This window comes from Episyrphus balteatus, chromosome 3, assembly GCF_945859705.1.
Source record: "Episyrphus balteatus chromosome 3, idEpiBalt1.1, whole genome shotgun sequence".
NCBI lineage: Eukaryota > Metazoa > Arthropoda > Insecta > Diptera > Syrphidae > Episyrphus > Episyrphus balteatus.
Window position 1 is genome coordinate 36,926,766 of NC_079136.1, and position 19,672 is coordinate 36,946,437.

The 19,672-nt window shown below is 29.7% G+C and overlaps 1 protein-coding gene across 8 annotated transcripts in view; it reads right to left on the bottom strand.

The window, feature by feature from the left end:
• Positions 1 to 19,672, bottom strand: part of LOC129913862 (polypyrimidine tract-binding protein 3) — a 525,860-nt gene that overhangs the window by 189,572 nt on the left and 316,616 nt on the right. The gene's annotated exons all lie outside the window — the stretch shown is intronic.

The window sequence follows — 19,672 nt, forward strand, 5'->3', positions numbered from 1 at the left end:
AAGTGGCCACCTACTGTAGATGTTTCAAAAACATCGATTTTTTAAAGGAAATTTTTGCCAATAAAAATTTCTTGCTGAAATAAAAAATCTAAAACTTTTGAATCCTTATAGTATTATATTTTTTATGTGTAGTGCACTTTCTGGCAAAGATAACAAGAAAAGACATGATAATGTATAGATCAATGGTTTCGACTTTTTTGTTACTTTTTGTGTTTTTGTCTAAAACTTGAAAAGGAAGTCGAATTTGAAAATTTGTATTAAGTAATTTTTTGTAGATAATTAAATTACCTATCGATATACCTACATACCTACTAATTTACTACTAAAAATTTTTTAATAAAAAACTTAAGAAAAACTTTAAAAAAAAAAATCATGTGTGCAATTCACACGTGGTTGAAGTGAAACCTTAAAAATCATTTTAAAAAAATCGAAAAAAATATAACTTTTTTTTATTCCATCACTTTTTTTATATGAAAACCTACAATAAATTTTAAACCAGCTTATTGTTTCAGCTCAAAATATTTATATCGACCATGTCTATGTCTATACAAAATCTACAAAAAGAGCTAGAATTTTTTTAACCCAATTAGTTTTCATAAAAAAAGCAAAACAATCAATCTCTTCTCTTCTTAAGCCATTAAATCCATTTTTTAAAAGACAACCTGTAATAAATTTTATTTTATTATTATTTCACCTTTTATATGACGCTTCAATAGGGTGGGTCAAAAAAATCAAAATTCTTTTTTTTGAATTGGTACTCCGAAAAATCGATTGCTAGACCCCTCTAGAATATACACACCAAATATGAGCTCTTTATATTAATGGGAAGGTCCTCCGCTTTGCAATTTTCCATTTTTACATCAAGCTTCTACTAAAAAAAAATAATTTTTTTATTAATTGACTTTTTAGCAAATTTCTTTTCATATTCTTGTAGGAAATTGAACGCTCTACAAAAAAGGCCTTATACACTTTTTTCGTTTATCTAACCGTTGAATAGATATTTGAGGTCCAAAAATCGAGAAAATCTTTAAAAATTCGTTTTTTGTTCTTAATTTTGTAACAAATTGAAAAATTATAATGATCAAACGCGCAAGACATATTCTTGTTGAAAATTGATTGCTCCACAAAAAAGGTCTTAATAACTTTTCTCATTAATCTAAGCATTCTAAAGATATTCGAGGTCAAAGTTAAAAAAAATATAAAAACATTTTATATTTTTAAAAAATTTCGAATTCACTGAAACTTCATTATTTTCAAATTAGCAAGATATATTCTTGTAGGGGCTTAAACGTTCTACAAAAAATTCCTTGGAATGAAATTGATTGCTTTAACCGTTTAGAAGATATTCGTATCCAAATCACAATGCATACGGGTCATAAGAAAACTATTGAAATCAGTGAGCATTGGTTTGGATACGAATATCTTCTAAACGGTTAAATCAATCAATTTCATTCCAAGGAATTTTTTGTAGAACGTTTAAGCTCCTACAAGAATATATCTTGTTAATTTGAAAATAATGAAGTTTCAGTGAATTAGAAATTTTTTAAAAATATAAAATGTTTTTATATTTTTTTTTAACTTTGACCTAGAATATCTTTAGAATGGTTAGATTAATGAAAAAAGTTATTAAGACCTTTTTTGTGGAGAAATCAATTTTCAACAAGAATATGTCTTGCTCGTTTGATCATTATAATTTTTCAATTTGTTACAAAATTAAGAACAAAAAACGAATTTTTAAAGATTTTCTCGATTTTTGGACCTCAAATATCTATTCAACGGTTAGATAAACGAAAAAAGTGTATAAGGCCTTTTTTGTAGAGCGTTCAATTTCCTACAAGAATATGAAAAGAAATTTGCTAAAAAGTCAATTAATAAAAAAATTATTTTTTTTTAGTAGAAGCTTGATGTAAAAATGGAAAATTGCAAAGCGGAGGACCTTCCCATTAATATAAAGAGCTCATATTTGGTGTGTATATTCTAGAGGGGTCTAGCAATCGATTTTTCGGAGTACCAATTCAAAAAAAAGAATTTCAATTTTTTTGACCCACCCTACGCTTCAATCATATTTCTACCGTGCCTACAAAAAAAGTAAGAATTTTTTAAAGCCAACCATGTCGAAATTTCAAACTGAGATTACGGTACTTCCTCTAGGTACTGTTGGCTGGTCATCGGCAACAAATCTTCATTGGTGTTTTGAGATATTTTTTAAGTTTTTCAATTAAAGATTATATAACTTGTAGAGCACGTACCGTTATGTGTGATATATTAAATGAAAGGTAATATTATCAGCTTGCGTATTAAAGTTAAATAAATTTGTTTTGTGCTCTAGATCAAAAGATATAACGTGTTTAGAAAAAGAACATCTTTTCACCGTTATCTCAGAATTTTGAATATGAAATTAATTGAAATTTTGCACAATCATAATTTATTTAATTACCTATCTACTGTATAAATTTCATTCATCTATCTATTAAAACATTCCATTAATTTTTTCTGTCGCTTTTTCATTTCATCTTGTTTCAAATCACTACGATACTAAAGAAGTTTTCACTTCAAAAAGAGAAAAAAAATGAAAATTTATAGATATTGAAAAGAAAATACTTTATCTTTCAGCATAGGTCACAAAAATTGAATACTGCTAAAATTGGATAAAAAAATGGACTTTCAAAATCTACTGTTTTTGGGCTTGTTGAACCTATGTATTTTCTTTCGGATATCACTTTAATCGAAAAGTAGCTATTTCGATTATACGAAAAGTATAACGGCTTTTGGTGTCGAAACGAAACGACGCGTCGCGACGAACGGAACGACCAGTAAATTTTTTTTTTATAATAATTAGCGCGCACTCAAGGGATTTTAATTTACTCTTATTATGATGAACACAGCACGAGAGTTAGGAAAATACGGAGTAGAGGGAAGTAGGAAAATAGTAAAGTAATCTTTAATTATTTTTTTTAAAATCATTTTTTAAGAACAATTTATTGTAGAACACTTTTGAATATGAAAACAGTAAAAAAAAATGTGGGCTTATATTGATTTAAAAAACGTTGTTCATTGTTCAAAACAACTTTTAGAACCCGAAATAAGTTTCAAAATTTTTAATATTCTTAAATGGCGGGGGAGTGTTTTTAACTCCCCATTTTTTAGAAGTCTTAAATAGGTTGCAAATTCGTTTAACATAAACTAGAACTAGTTTCAAACTGACTAATAAATTCAGTTTTGTGCTATTTTAAAAAATTCTCTATAATACAATTGCATAGAAAACCCGAACAAAATAAAAAAAATCGTGAGTTAAAAGTAAATGTAAAATAAAAGTTTAAATAAAAAATTTACATAATAATCTCGTATAAAATAGAAATGTGATTTAATTCTATTTTTCTTTTTTTTTTAGGAATAATTTTTGCCTTCGAAAAATACATCCAACTTATTTTACATATACACTCACAACACACATAATATACACCCTTTACCTACTTTTCTATACCTACTTTGACAAAACAAACTTCAAAAATTCAATGTTAAAAATCTATTCATTAAAAATTCTTCCCAACCAGGATGACAAAAATGGCCTAATAGCGAATGTTATAAAAAATTCATGGAAATTCTAATCCTGTCTAAACAAAAGGGGTGCTTGCTGCTGCTGCTGCTGCTCTCCAATATGAAGTCCCTATGAATCCCAAATAAAATAAAATTGAAACAAAAAAAAAAAATTAAACTTAAAGAAGAAAAACCCTTACACAAAACAGACACACATATAAACAACATTTCTAAAGTATGAACTCAACACAATAACAACACTCGTGTGCGCTTTGTCAAACAATTTTTAGACTGGAAAAGCTCAAAAGGCATTATATTCACACAAAATATAGAGTTGAACGTGGGTGTGGGGAGGGGGAGGGGGAAGGGGAGAGATGGGAAATCGAAAACAAAAACTCAAATAAAATATTTATACAAATAATTTCGCATCCACTGGCACTGTGTTTCTTTTTTTTTTATATTTTATAACATGTATATATTTTTCCTTTATTTTTCATAGAAAAGTCGTCCTTTCTAATGTTCCCCTCAAACTGCTGCTGGTCCTTTTTTTTTATCTATTGGGTTGGATTGTGTGTGCGATGAGTTTTTAGGTGAAACTGAGTGAAAATTACTTGGACCTTTAGAGACCAGGTTGAAGGGATATTTTCCAGTTGGTTGAATTTTATCAGAACCAAAAATGAAAAAAGAAGGATAACAGGACAAAGTGAGGCTCGAGGAGGTATTACCTCTAGTATAGCATAGCACAATCCCTTGTTCACTGTGTGTGACACAGCAAATGATATGAAGTCCCTTTGCGAAAGGATTATTATGAATTTTCCTACTTTTTTTTTTGTTTTTGTTTGTATTTTTGTTGTTGTAGAAAAGTCCAAAGGTATATAGAATCATATTTATACATATAAAGAAGCCAATTGTTTTAGAGTTAGTTTCGGGCAAACAAATTTGTATACACTTTCTTGTCGTTCGTCGGTTACGTATACCGCATGCATCAGCAACAAAGTATAAAAAAAAATTACAAACTATACGAAACAGTGATTTTGGTTACTTACTCATATACATCACAGGGGGAATATATAATATTTAAAGGAGTTTAGAGACTGCAACTTTGTTCAAACATTTTATGTGTGTTCACTTACCTGAAACGAAACAAAAGACAAAAAAATATTTATTAGAACAAAATTAGTGACCTGTAAAGCAAGAGTTTTTTTTTAATTACAAAATAAATAAAAATAAAAAACTTATTTGTATTTAAAATAATGTTGCATACTTCTATGCATTTTATGTTGCATAGTTTTAGGTATTTTTTCGATGTAAGTTAATGCATTAAGGTTTATTTTGAGCAAATTTTTGTTTTTAAATATATAAGAATGCTAAGGAAATTGACAAGAAGGATGCATATAATATGTTTTACATTTTTTTAAACTATAATTCCTATAGGCAGAAAGATTTCTGGATTCTAAGGAATTAAGCTTTTTGTTGGTCATCTAACTCGTTGTTAGGAGGCCGATCTAACTATATTATGCAATTATGAGACTATAAATCCAAGTCTGAATTAACAGTTGTCACTAGAAATCACAATATGAGATAGTAAACGTCACTTTAATTCAAAGCCTAAGCTTAAAGGCGCACCTCTTACTACTTAGGTCTTGAGATTCCACTCTCACTTCTGGATCCATAACTTTAAAAAGAGTTGAGAATTACTTCGAACACCAGATTTGCACTTTATTCTAACTAGTATATAGTGAAGTCAGAACTGCAACCTCAAAATTTTTGATCCATTTTCTTTTATTCACCCTTTTCAACTCTTAGAGCAAATAATGAAAAATCGTTTAAAACGTTCAAATTTCGAGTAGACGTATAACACCAATTGCAATCGTTTGTCCAAATGAAGTTCTTTATACATGGCAAAAATAGTCGTTTGTCCACCATACTGCAACTTCGAAAAAAAAAAAAATTTGCACGGAAAAATTCAAAACTCCTCAAAATTCACCAAACAAATTTTTTTATTCCAAACATTTTTTTCTTACGAAATAAACATTTAATGTTTTTTTTTTGCAATAGAATAGAATAAGAATTCTAAATCGCATAGAATAGAGATAAAAATATCGAAGGTAATTTGTTAGGATTTTCATTTGTATGATTTAAGAGGTTTTTTTGTGAGCTGAAACATAAAACAAATTATGCAGCCCTGTCAAAATGCAGACCCACTGTTAAAATTTCGACTCTTTAACCTTATAGTTTTTAGAACTAATTATTAGTCAATAAAAACAGATGGCTTAACTATTCAGTTAGTGAATAAATTAGAGGAAACTAATAAGGTCACTGTGGTGTATACGTAATTTTTTGTATGTAGGTAATAATTTAAAAAAAATAATAAAATATTTGCTTTCAGATTAGATATTCTTAACAAAAAATCATAGTTGAGGCTAAAAGCAGCTGTTAAAAAAGTCTGCAGTAAAATATATTTTCAATAAATTTACAGCCCAATTTTTACTTACGATAGGTGTAGGGACTATATAATCAAGTTATGCATTCGTACAGAAAAAAAAGTTGAGATAACATTTTTCCATGACATTACGATGATAGAGAATGCCAAAAAAGTAGGTCCCGGAAGTCCGTCGGTCTGTCTGTTTGTCAGTCTTTCAGTCAGTGGAATTAATTTTTTTTTTTTGACCAGAAATAACGGTACTTGTCATATAAAAATTTGGGAATAGTTTAATTTGTCGAAAAGGGCTCCAACGATTTTGTTTAAAAATTTTATATATTTTAATTTTTTTGGCAAGATCTATCTTTTGATGAAAATTATTTTTTCGAAAATCATTATTAACGGTACCTGCCATAGAACTGTTTTTTTTTTTCAAATCTGATTTTCTGCCAAACTACCTATACTAAATCAATTTCAACGAAATTTTTTATTTTGAAGCACTTATATAATTTAAATAGGAATTCAAAATAAAATTTGGAACAAAATAACTTGGATTTTTAAAAAAATTTTGAAATTTTTTTTTCGAAAAATCAAATTTTCGAAAACGGGATATTGATTTTTTTGAAATTTTTGTTTCAGATGTTGATTAGTGATTTCTACAAAATGGAATACCAATTTTATTTTAAAACTTTATTTATTAAAAATTGTTTTTTTTTTTAAACGGCTCTAACGATTCTGAAATTTTTTTTTCCTCAAAATGCATCTTAATATTTCAAATAAAACTGCATAGTTGTTTTGTGGGGCAGTTTGATTTCAGATGTTGTTTTATTTTGTTGAAAAACAAATTTGTTTTTTTTTTTTTATTTTTTTTTTTTTTCATTTAAGAAATTTCTTTATAAAGAGTTTAAAAAATTTAAGCAACTTGAACTCGTGCGACCCAATTGTGCATTTTATTTTTTTCCGCATTCAAAATATTTTTTCTTAACTTTAGTACAGTAAAAGGCAAACTCCAGTTAGAGAACTAATTCGGTTGAATTTACTGCACAACAAAATAGTAGCACTTCTTATCAGCTCTACAGCCAAACTGTCGACAGTCTCTTTATATAATTTAAAGGAATCAACTTGCTGTCAAAGGTTAACTGCAGTAAAAATAAACAGCAACTGCAGTTACTGCAATAAAATTTGACTGCATTCCAAAACAGCTAAAGAATCTAGAGCATAAAATTCCAATCAAAAGTTAAGTTCAACTGAAGATTCTCCACTTACACGATTGACTGCAGCCTTTTGAACCTCTATAAATAAGATTTTGAGCTATTTCCTAACTGTTTATTAAAGAATTAACTACTTGCAGTCAAAGATAAGTAAAAAGAATAAACATGGATCGGAATGTTTTAGGGTACAAAATTGGAGGAAAAGTCTAGAAAGAGAGAGGACAGCTTTCAAAATCAGGACTAAGAATTGTCAACGTTGTAGGCCCAAATTTAATAAAAAAAAAATAATTCTGTACTCTTGATAAGTCTTCAACGCTCCTTGAAAACGCTTAATTTTAATGATTCGTTTTAAAATTCGTAAATTAATGTCGAATCCGAAAAATTTATAAAATATAAAAGCACTCAATACACCAAATCAATATCAATAATGTCAAGAACCAGTCAAATGTTCAACTGACCTATTTATCCTTGCAGAGAATACAAAATTTTTTTTACACTATACAAATATCTTTTTTTCCCCATAAAAAAAGGAAAATATTTGTAACACTTCTCAAGTAGTAAAACCTACTTCTTCCTCCTTTGATCTAAAAGGCATATTATTTTCACATTTAAAAAAGAGTGAGAAATCCTTAAAAATTCCTTTTGGGATAATATAATTGAAGAGTAATTGCAAATATTTGCCAGTCATTCGATAATCTCGCACTCTCGTTATCCTTAATAAGCAGGATGCAAATGATTTACCCATAACGAGTCAATGAAACGACGACAAAATGACTGCAAATATTTTTTTTTTTGCTATCGTTACTTCTTGAATATCCACTCAAAGAAAAAAAAAATAGAAGGAAATCTCTTTACGGATATAACCAAAACGGGTTGCATTCGTTTCCATTCTATACTTCGAAACCACCTTAAAGATACAGAGTAACAAAGAGGTATAGCTAAAGAATAAATAAATACAAATATTTCAAAAATAAGGTTCGTGGGTTCGAAGAGGGCACACAAAACAACAGGATCAAAAAGCGAGAGAGACCAAGTCAATCGTAGAGCAAAATTTTTCCAACACTGTGTGTAAATGAAAACCAAAAAAAAAGAATCAGCAGCATCCGTGGAAAATCACATCAACCATTCGGCACCTTATTTTTTAGTTTTCTATTTTGTGTCGTCCCTCTAGGAGATTTACAAAGAGGGGTCATATACCCTCTTCTTTCTCTCTATTAACCAAACAAAGCACAAGATGGAGACCATATTTAAGGACAAACAACAAAAAATATAAAAATTTAGTAGAAGAAAAAAAAAATATTGAAAAGTCAAACAATAAAAAATTTACAGCCACAACTAGGAAATCACGGGTAGTTTTTTTTTTTTCTGTTTTTCTTTATTTGTATTACCAAGGAGGAAAAAAGATCGAAGGGTTGAAAACTTGCAAGTAACTACAATTCAAATCGGATCGCTATTTTGAAAGAAGAATAAAGAAAAATTATTTATTTCTGGAATCAGAAAATACACTGAAAATATTTTCTTGAAAAGGTTCAAAAGCAGGTTAGTAATTTTTTTGGGACTGGTACCTAACAAATATTTCAGTCAAAATTAAAAGGAACTTGGTAAATATCAGCAAAAACTGTCAAACCAATTAAGTTAAAGGAGAACCACGTTCACGTTTCAGCTGAAAAATTATTATAGTAGAGGTAAAATAGGTAGACTTTTTAAAAAAATATTGTAACACTCATGAAACTTGGCAAAAAGATTGCTTTTGGGATAAGAACCAAGGATCAAAAAATTGGTAAGTGTCAAAAATATAGCGAAAATTGTTTGTGAAATATCATCATATGACACATGTTTTTAAGGTATTTTCTTATGCTGAATCTAATGACATACAAATAAAGTCAATAGAATTGCTCTAAGAAAAGTAATAGCCGATTAAAAACAAGGATGCTTGTTTTTTTACTTCAACAGGTAAAATATTATCAAAACGCACTCAAAAAGATCATAAAAATATTTTTGGTGAAAGGGTGTTTTTTTGATGGGTTGAGTTATGTGTGACAAATATATCACAACAACTAACATAAAATTTTGTTAATTTTTTAAACTTTGGTGAACAAGTTTTATTTGTTATAAGAACTTAGAATCTACAGAGTCTACCAATAATCTTGAGTGAAAGGATGTTTTTTTTTTTAAGAAATGATAAAAAATGATAATTAGTACCTACTACAAAAACTGGGCCAAAAATGTTACACCAATAAAAGGTAGTACAAATGTTTCATTTATAATAGAAATCAAGAATCTAAGCAGTCTATAAAAATATTTTAGGTGAAAAAGTGTTTTTTCTTTTTCGGAAATAGGAAAAATCCGCTATAAGCCCGATTAAATCAATGGTATAAAAGGTACCTTTTACGAAATTTTTTAAAAATGTTGTTTTTCAAATGGGAACCTTTACGAATAAAATAAGTCTATACATTTTTTTCATGTGAAAGGGTGTAGAGAAAATTAGTGATGGGAACTATCGAATAAAAACTATCAAACTATCGATAGTTGTAAAATATTCATTCATTCCATAGTTTTTTCATTCGATAGTTTTTATTCGATAGTTTTTTCATTCAAATAGTTTTTTATACGATAGTTTTCTCATTCGAATAGTTTTTTTATTCGATAGTTTTTATCCGATAGTTTATTCGATCATTTTTATTCGAATGAATAAATGAATTAATGAAATATTCGATAGTTCAAATCATTCAGTTACTAACTATCGATAGTTCAAATCATTCGATAACTCCCATCACTAGGGAAAATGTGGATATATTGGAAAAAGTAAAAAATAATAGTGATACGGTATTGAAATTCAGCAATTATGTTATTTTTGAAATGAGAAACAAGAATCTTAAGTTAAAAGGGTGTTTTTTTTTTTTGTGGAGACAAAAATGATTGGCAACCCTAATGAAATTTGGAAAAAACGTTGAATTTTAAATAGAAAGCAAAAACAAAGAGTTTTGATTAAAAAAAATAGGCGAAAGGGTGTTTTTTCGAAGAGGAAGTAAAATCTGTAATTGGTCCCAAAAAGCCAATGATTCGTGTAAAATGTCTAAGAACTTAGGTGAAAACGTTCAATTCATTTGAAACCAAAAATAAAATGAATCCTTGGCTTTTTCGTACCCTTACATGGAAGCTGATCAAACTTCATATTCTCTTCATACATATTTTAGGGGTTCTTCTTCAATTGGTATTGTTGGTCATTTTTCGATCGAATTTGACAGTTTTTGAATTTATATGTGAAGGACAAATAATATTTCAATATCTTTTAATAGTGTATTCAGATGTAAAAGCCAGATAAGGGTACTTCCTTTGACTTCTTCGGAAGGAATAAACAAACAAATCCATTTTCATTCCGATTTCTTAATTGTCAACACCCATTCCTTCGAAATAGTTTTACCTAGTTTAAAACTAAAAATACGTATCATATCATAAAAAGTGCAACAAAGTTGTGCAGAAAGAAATACCTATGATACACATTCTGAACTTTTCCATCCTAGGAAGAAATCCTGCAACGTAAGTAATTTTAAGAAGGTACTTCTGACCTTTTTCCGACACTAACATTTCTTCGTAACTTTTAAAACACTTTCATTCAACACTATTTCGAACATACAAGAGAAAAGGAAATAAGGACACTCAAAATAGGTAGAAAGCCAGACAATTTCAGAAATTTGTTTTGAGAAGAAATTCTTCAATTCAGTGTTCATCGATTTGATAATAAGAACGATTTTACGTGTTACCAAACGGTTTAGTTCATACAAATTTCTTGCAGTGTACGACGTAGAATTCTTATTCTTTCGTTGATTTTTTGATTTTTCTTGCTATTTTCGTTTTGTTCAGTTTTTCAATTCCTCTCTGGACAATACAGATATAAATACATATACAAATGTATAAGTACACAAAAAAAAAATATTTGCCTTGCCAAAGTCCGAAATCCCGACTCTCGACTCTCGACTCCCGATTCCCTAGTCCCCAACTCACGAGTCCAAAAAAATTTTCCATCGTCTAAAGAGGAAACTATAATTGCAAATAACTGGTAGATTCATTCGGCCATAGTATTTACTTCTTTGGCCCCAAGAAGTAGCGGCTCATTGGCATACAATTTTTTATTTTTTTTTTATTATTTGCTAAGCTACAGTGCATATAGTGACTGGTTATGGGGTAATAGCCAAGCAAGCAACTAGGTAGAACGAACAACAGACGGTGGAAGGTAAATTGCGCTGCATAGCTTTGCTCAGCGACGAACTATCGAAGAATCTTTTCATTTTGCTATTATTCTGGTTCGAGCTTCGGGATTTTCATCCAGAATTTCTGCAAAAGAGGGAGAGAGAATGGTTTCTGTGTGTGTGTGTGTGAGATTGGTAATGGTTTATAGTACAGACGACGACAACCATAAGCTTTGCACTTAGATAGAACAGAGGTCTATAAAGTAGGTATAGAAGAAGAACAACAACTAGGTAAGTTAGGTACTGATGATGGTAACCAGAAGCAAAACTAGAATTAGCAAAAATGCAACAACAACAACAACAAAATTACAACAAAAAAATATTATAAAACTATAAGAAACGTCTCTACATTGACGTAGTAGAGTGTAGAGAAGGCACAATTCAGAGCTCCTCTAAAAACATTGAAACGAATGACCGACCAGGTATGCCAATAATAAACTAGAAAATTCCATTGTTGCAAACAACCCATCGTCATCGTCATCGCTAGCTGCTGTAGTGAGACGTGTAATTGATGGTCTTCTGGGAGGGTGAACTCGCAGAAATATGTAAGTTTTGCAGAGAGGTATACGAACGGACCCATGCAACAGCGAGATGGAAAGTTCTACCTATTCGACGGGCTGTGAGTTTGATTGTTACTTTTTGCCATCCCATCACTATGTTTTATATGGAGTGATACAGCCAGCACCACCATCCCGGTTTTATTTTCTTAAAAAAAAATTTTTAGTAGCTGGACATTGGAACGTCCATTGCCGTCATTGGCATCGTGGTGCAATATGAGAAACAAATAAAACAAAGTTTTATGTTTCTACTACTTTAAGACACACTGCAAGGCATTGGCTGGGTAAGTCTGAGTATACAATAGAATGGAATGCTTCTTAATTCAAGTTTAAGTCGTTTCCAGAGACTTGACTTTTACAAAATCAAAATTCATATTCTTGAAGAAAACAAGTTTAACATTTTTCACAAAGTTTTTGATCTCATCAGAGTTTATAATTATAATAAAATTTGTTGATAGGTAAGAAATGCAACATTATCATTTGAAAGATTATTTAGGGTACAGATTTTTTAATCTTTTAAAAACAACACGACACAACAGTTTATTACACTGGTCTACAAAATTTAACTTTTTTTTTTTCGAATAATTTTTGATATTATGAAAGATTGGACTTTCCTAAATCTAAATCTGGTTTCAGAAAAATTCTATCAGGTGCCATTTTTGTAAAAATGATTTTTGAAAAATATGGGTAGTTTCTAAAAAATCACCCTTTTAGATTCATTTGAACTTGTATAAAATTAAAACTATTTGTCGCATTGAGCTCAAATTTAGAGGATTTATTCTTCTTAATATGACCTATCGATTGACAACAAATATATCCTTTTACATTAATGTTTACTCAATTTTTTAAAATACTGATTGACAAAAAAAGCAGACATTTCGAAATCCTTAATTTTTTAGTAAATCCTACATGAACAAAAGCACCTTAATTAAGGAAAATGTAAAATATCAATGCCCATAATATTTAAAAAGTCAAATATGTAACGAAAACCATAATAAAATACATTAAACAAAATTTTTTACGTGTTTTGTAATTTTATATACTATTTTTCTATTTAGAAATATCTTATTTGTAATAAAAACATTCGATAAACTGCCTTGTAAGGCTTCAGATTTGTTTCTCCTAGAAACAAAAGTATACTTTTCTTATAGTTTTTGATGTTTGCTGAGTTAGAATCCAAAGTCAAAAAAATTCTATCACGTCAGGAATGTAAGATATTCGCATTAAAGTATCACAAAATCAAGTTTTTTTACTATATCTCAAAAACCAAAGCTGACCGATTTTTTTATGAGTTCGGATTCAAAATCAGCACACTAAAGTCCATTAGAAAAGTATACTTTTGTTCTAGGGAGAAAGATATATTAATTTTTAGAGATCAGTTTATTTATGGTAAGATATGCCAAGCCTACTAAACTTACTTAAATAAGGATATCTCCGAGAAGAAAAGAGATATTGAGAAGATTGAAAATGAATTTGAAAGAAAAAAATAAGTTCTTTCATAAACCGTATTAATTTTAATTGAAAAAGATTACATAATGCCAAAATATTTCTTCGAAAACAGCAAAAAAAAAATGGGTTTTTGAGATTTTCTAATGGGAATATCTAAAAAACGTGACGTTCTAGGTCGATTCTGACTTCGGATTCGGAATCTGCATACAAAAATAATTTAGAAAAATATATTTCTTTCTTTCTTGGAGACAAAATTTAGTTCCAGTTTAAGTGAAATTGTCAAAATTTCAAAAATTTCAAAATAATGAATAATTGTAGACCCCTTCACATTGTGAATTTTACCTCTTTTTACCCTTTTTGAAATGATTTCAATTTCGGTTAGAGGATGTATTGACAACACATATTCACCTTAAAATATTAAGCATTTTAACAAAAAAGATGAAAGGCAGCAAAACTGTCAGAGGTCAGTTCAGATTACTTCGATTAAGTTTTTAGATAAATATTTGTTGCCTAAAATCCTTCACTCTGCGACCAATAGAAATTGAAATCAATTCGAAAAGGGTACCAAGGGGTGAAATTGTCAATAAAGAAGAATTAGAAAAATGGTCGCGGAATGTTTGAGACTGGTATAAATTCGGCCAAAATAAAAACAAAAAAGAGACTTTGACAACTCATATGTTGTTTTCTATTAGCAATAATCAACTTTAAATGATAGGCGGATCGTTAAACATACCCCTTCACCATTTAGGAGTTTAAAACACTTCGAAAATCGACGTAGCCTCACTTCAGATTTCAAAAAGAAATTCGGGATGAAGTTTTTAGATAAAGCAGGGACAAAGGAAGCTAAAGTTCTTAAAAATATTTTTGGTGAAAGGGTGTTTTTTTTTAAGGCTTGAGTTATGTCTTATGTGTGAGAAAGGTATCAAAACAGCTGATATAAATTTGTTGATTTTATACTTGGTGAAAAAGATGCGTTTGTTATACAAATACATATTATGAACTAAGAATTTAAGGAGTCTACGAAATTATCATGAGCGAAAGGGTGTTTTTTCTTATAGAAATGATAAAATTCCGAATTAGTACAATATAAACTAGGAAAAATATGGTACCCTAATGAAAATTGATAAAAATGTTTCACTTACCACAGGCACCAAGAATCTAACAAGGTCTATCATTTTTTTTTAGGTGAACGGCCGATTTTTGAGAAATAAGGAAAATTCGCTATAAGTAATACAAAATCAATGGTATACAAAATGGTACCCTAACGAACTTCATTAAAAATTAAAATGTGAAAGGGTCTTTTTTTTAGGTGTAGAGAAATTGTGGATCTATTGCAAAAACTAGGTTATAATATTTGTACAATATTGAAATTCAGAAATTATGATACTTTTGAGATTGGAAGCAAGAATCTAAAGTGTCTATAAGAATAATTATGAATAAAAGTGTGTTTTTTTTTTATTGCAACAAAAATTGACCCGCCATCCACCTTAATGAAATTTGGTAAAAATGTTGCATTTGAGAATCAAGAGTTTTCATTAAAATTATTTTCGTAAAGGTAAAAATGCGGTTTTTTTCGAGGATTGAGTTAAATCTGTAATAACTGATTTTTTGTACTATTTATCTTGTAATATCGGGCTTATGACGATTGGTGAACGATCATTAACGATTCATCTGGTTTAACTAAAAGGAATCTGGACTTGTAAAAGGAAAAATGTGTGCCGCGATTTCTCCCTTGGATAAATGCTATCAAGATCAGAACTTAATGACCTTACCATATGGAGGTGTTTAAGATCCACATGTGAACAAAATGGGCGAGTTAGAAAACGAATATGAAAAATTGGAGGTACTAAACTATTTCTATGATCTTGGAAAGAAGGAATAAAAGTGCGATCAATCGGATGTTTTTAGGGTGAGGAAAATTTGCCTTTTTTAGGGACAGAGTTACCTATACGCGGCAAAATTATGCACGTCAAAAATATAAAAAAAAAAACGAAGTTATGAATAACCGGAATTGAGTTGGCAATAATTGAGAGGAACGATATGGAATTATGAAAACATTATGTACAAATTTAAACCATTCCCATTTTCGTTTTAATCATGGATCCACTATTTTAAATCAAAGATGCACAAAAGTGGAATTCGCCAAACAACTTTGTACATACCAAAAATTTTTTTTGGAAAAGCTGTAAAGCTAGAATTACATCGAAACACAAAGGCAAGAAATGTATAAAAAATTAACAAAAGTACAAAAAAAAACAAAAACAAAATTTAGAAAGTGACATTTAAAAATATAAATTATTTGAAAGATTAGAAACTTTTTTGAACTTTTTTTACATTGTGTTTCCATGTAGTTCAGGCTTGAGAGCATAAAATATTTTTTTTTTTTTTTTTTTTTGAGATCGAAATTTCATTTTTCCAAAAATGGAAATCAATGACTTGGACATAAACAGAACATTTAAACAAAAACAAATGAAACGCTACGTACAGACAATGTCTCTATGTCGAGGAGTTAATGTTTCACCAAATTCATAAAACATGGTGGTAAGGGCTTAGGACCTTTTTCTAAGCTTCATTTATTGGAAATTTTCTGAATTTAATACAAATAAAATGCACGACTGGGTCGCACGTACTTGCTCTTAGAGTTCAAGTTGCTTAAGTTTTTAAGAATTTTTATATAGAAACTTGGGAAATATAGGTATAGGTATAAAAACAGAAAAAAAAAAACAAATAAAAAAAAATAAAATGCATTTTTCAAAAAAAAAAAACAATATCTGAAATCAAATTGACCCACAAAATAGTGTTTGAACGTCCCAAACACTATTTTTCTGTTTTTTGGCATGGTAATATGTCAAAAACGTGATGTGATAGAATTTTTCTGACTTTAGATTCGAGCTCAGCGCACAAAAAACCATTAGAAAAATATACTTTGATTTCTATAAAAAAAAACTTTTTGACTAGTGAAATCGAACAGGGCAGAAAAAATTGAATGCCTTTGTCGATTTCACTAGTCAAAAAGTTTTTTTTATAGAAAACAAAGTATATTTTTCTAGTGGTTTTTTGTGCGCTAAAGTCAGAAAAATTATATCACATCACGTTTTTGACATATTACCATGCCAAAAATCAGAAAAATAGTGTTTGGGACGTTCAAAATTCAATATCTCAAAAACGTTAGAGCTATTCTAGTGCTTGATTCAAATTTAAAAGGTCAAAGACCATTAGAAAAGTATAATTTGGTTTCTATGGAAAATTATTTCTCGCCAATATTACTGTCATTTACGGAAAAATCAATCTTAAAGATCATTTTTTTAAAAATTAAAAATTAAATTAGTCACCTTAATTTGATTTTACAAAAATTATTAACGAAAATAAAATAACTAAATTAAATTAAACGTTAACAAACCTCGAATGCATTTCGAAACCCTTTTGTTTCATCATCAGCATTGCACTACTGAAGCTGTGGCTGCGGCTGTTGATTGAAGCGCGAGATAAGCATTGATGGGTAAAAATCAAACACAAAACAAATGGCAACGGTTAAATACAACAAACATGAAATTAAAACGAGTGTGTTGTTAAATCTTCGCAAATAGACAAGACTCGATATTGCCGTTGTCTTGATTTAGAAGGTTATTGCCCTTTTGGATGTAAAAGCTTTCGTATGCATCCAATTGCATCTCGTTACGCACTTGTTTAAGAACACGCACATTGTCTACACTAACATTATGGGTTTCTTTTATGACGTGTGCTGCGACCGCCGATCGCGAGGGTTGGTTTAAACGAATACAGGCTAAATGGTCATTGAATCTCTTTTTAATGCTTCTTTTCGTTTGTCCAAAGTATTCTTTACCACAATCATTGCATTTTACAGCATAAATACCTGATTTATCTAAATCGTTGGTTTTGTCCTTTGTCGAACCAAGGTAATTACATAGTTTGTTGTTGTTTTTATAAACAATATCAAAACCATGTTCATTGAATTTTTTCTTTAATTTGTTCGTTATTTCTGGAACAAAACTCATGGATACTCGCTGATTTTTAACTTTTTCTTGTTGCGAGTATAAAGTTGTTAGGTTTGAGTTTCTCGCTTTATGCGAATGGTAAAATATTAACTCATCTATCATCTTTTCACTATATCCGTTTACACTAGCTACGTTTTTAATGTATTCATATTCACTTTTAAAGTTTACTAATGAAAGAGGTAAATTACAAAGTCTGTGTATTAGTGAATGATATGCTGCTTTTTTATGTTGGATTGGAGTGTGTGAATCCATGGTTATCGTTCTCATAGTACTACTTGGTTTATGGTAAATTCCAATTTCTATTTTTTCTCCGAAACGTTGTAGTTCTAAGTCTAGAAAAGGAAGCTTACCATTTTCTTCTTCTTCACAAGTAAATTGTATGGAACTGTTTTGTGAATTCAGTAATTCTAGTGTTTTTGAGATATCTTCTTTTCTAATTATCGCGAACACATCATCAACATATCTCCACCACACTCTCGGTAATAAACTTTGATTACTTAAATTTACTTCAAAGGAGGACATAAATAACTCAGCAATTAATGGGCTTAAAGGGTTGCCCATGTTGGTACCTTTCGTAACTTTAAAAATTAAACTTTTAAAGTTACGAAAGGTACCAACATGGGCAACCCTTTAAGCCCATTAATTGCTGAGTTATTTATGTCCTCCTTTGAAGTAAATTTAAGTAATCAAAGTTTATTACCGAGAGTGTGGTGGAGATATGTTGATGATGTGTTCGCGATAATTAGAAAAGAAGATATCTCAAAAACACTAGAATTACTGAATTCACAAAACAGTTCCATACAATTTACTTGTGAAGAAGAAGAAAATGGTAAGCTTCCTTTTCTAGACTTAGAACTACAACGTTTCGGAGAAAAAATAGAAATTGGAATTTACCATAAACCAAGTAGTACTATGAGAACGATAACCATGGATTCACACACTCCAATCCAACATAAAAAAGCAGCATATCATTCACTAATACACAGACTTTGTAATTTACCTCTTTCATTAGTAAACTTTAAAAGTGAATATGAATACATTAAAAACGTAGCTAGTGTAAACGGATATAGTGAAAAGATGATAGATGAGTTAATATTTTACCATTCGCATAAAGCGAGAAACTCAAACCTAACAACTTTATACTCGCAACAAGAAAAAGTTAAAAATCAGCGAGTATCCATGAGTTTTGTTCCAGAAATAACGAACAAATTAAAGAAAAAATTCAATGAACATGGTTTTGATATTGTTTATAAAAACAACAACAAACTATGTAATTACCTTGGTTCGACAAAGGACAAAACCAACGATTTAGATAAATCAGGTATTTATGCTGTAAAATGCAATGATTGTGGTAAAGAATACTTTGGACAAACGAAAAGAAGCATTAAAAAGAGATTCAATGACCATTTAGCCTGTATTCGTTTAAACCAACCCTCGCGATCGGCGGTCGCAGCACACGTCATAAAAGAAACCCATAATGTTAGTGTAGACAATGTGCGTGTTCTTAAACAAGTGCGTAACGAGATGCAATTGGATGCATACGAAAGCTTTTACATCCAAAAGGGCAATAACCTTCTAAATCAAGACAACGGCAATATCGAGTCTTGTCTATTTGCGAAGATTTAACAACACACTCGTTTTAATTTCATGTTTGTTGTATTTAACCGTTGCCATTTGTTTTGTGTTTGATTTTTACCCATCAATGCTTATCTCGCGCTTCAATCAACAGCCGCAGCCACAGCTTCAGTAGTGCAATGCTGATGATGAAACAAAAGGGTTTCGAAATGCATTCGAGGTTTGTTAACGTTTAATTTAATTTAGTTATTTTATTTTCGTTAATAATTTTTGTAAAATCAAATTAAGGTGACTAATTTAATTTTTAATTGTTATCGGATTTTACGCGGTTCAACAACAAATTTTGATGTATCATTTTTTTGTTTTTTTTTTTTTTCAATATTTTTGAGGTTATAGAAAAAAATTGTTTGAGTAAAAGTTGTAGACATTTATACTACCTACAACTTTTGCAGTTGACTTAAAAAACCATGATTTTTAACACCCACCCCACTTTTTCGCCCGCCCACCCCCTTTCCCCCGATTTTTTTGTGGGCAATTTATTTTCCCCTTTCATATACCATTTATCCTAAATTTTCTCACCACCCATATGCTGCTAATAATTTTTTTATTTTCAAAAATTATTGGCACTGGTCTAAACTAGTTAGTTTAATTTTAA